Source organism: Cyprinodon variegatus, unplaced genomic scaffold, assembly GCF_000732505.1.
Source record: "Cyprinodon variegatus isolate N-32 unplaced genomic scaffold, C_variegatus-1.0 Scaffold422, whole genome shotgun sequence".
NCBI classification, from domain to species: Eukaryota; Metazoa; Chordata; class Actinopteri; order Cyprinodontiformes; family Cyprinodontidae; genus Cyprinodon; species Cyprinodon variegatus.
In genome coordinates this window covers 581,289-582,451 of record NW_015150875.1, presented here as the reverse complement: position 1 = coordinate 582,451, position 1,163 = coordinate 581,289, and positions in this window count along the sequence as shown.

Below are 1,163 nucleotides of genomic sequence, written 5' to 3'. Positions count from 1 at the left end.
CGCTTTGAGACATCTGATTTGAGGTTGAAACAGATTTACTGGGATATGCAACATGCAATTAAATATATCACCAAGTTTACCAGAAGGTTTACAAGAAAAAAATATGCTATGCTATATTTAAAATGCAGCATATCCATATTTTTCTGGATAGATGGATGGAAGGAATTGAAATTGTACATACTAGGGATGCATGATATATACATTTATTGATTATTCGTTATTTTTTTAATAATTTAATGTGTTTTTGATATATATATACTTGAGGTGGCGGTAAACACATAAAGTGTGTTCCTGCCACACAGAAGGAAAGAGAGTTGCAGCTTGCACAGAGATCCATAAATGTGTTTCGAACTTTTATATTTAACAGGAACATTAAACTCCTGCATTAATGGACTCTGGAAAATCAAGTTTCGAAAGTCATGAAATCCGTGAAACCCTGTAGTGAAACATCTACATGCTAGTGGTTACTGCCTTGAAAAATCTAAATAAGGTCATAGTCGTAGGGTCATAGGTCATAGGGTGAAAAACAAAATCACACGTTATTTTCTGGCGAAATTTTTCAGGCCTATCAGATGTTTGAAAAACCCTTAATGTTTTTTTTCTCTCTAAATAATGTTCAATTAGTCAAACATTTCCTATTTTAGATTATGTATGATATTTTAACCAGACTATTAGCTAAATATTCCTCTCTGAAGCAGACTGAACTAATCGTAGCAAAAGAGGCGGGTCCATAATGCGACCAGCGGTTTTCTCTAACCATCAGTCAAGATTCTAGCAATGTTTTTAATTATACATTTTATTATGTCCCTTTAGAGCTGTTTATAATTTAAATCTAAATTTCTAGAATTTCAGCAACTGGCTTCTTTAAGAGCTTTTCTTTAAAATAGAAATAAAGAAACATTGCATCACATTCATAGCACAGAAACTCAGAAACATTGACTTTGTTGTCTTTATGCTACCATTTGCTGCTATGCTTTGGAAAGAACTATTAGTGCCTAATATTAAATAGGGATTTCTTCAGATTTTTCTTCAATATTTTCCACGTATTATTTCTACTCATTGCTAATCCTATGCTCTATTATATCTTCGGTAGTGCCTCTTGCAGCAAAACAGTCACTCATCATGATGCTTCCACCCCCATACTTCATAGCTCGGATGATGTT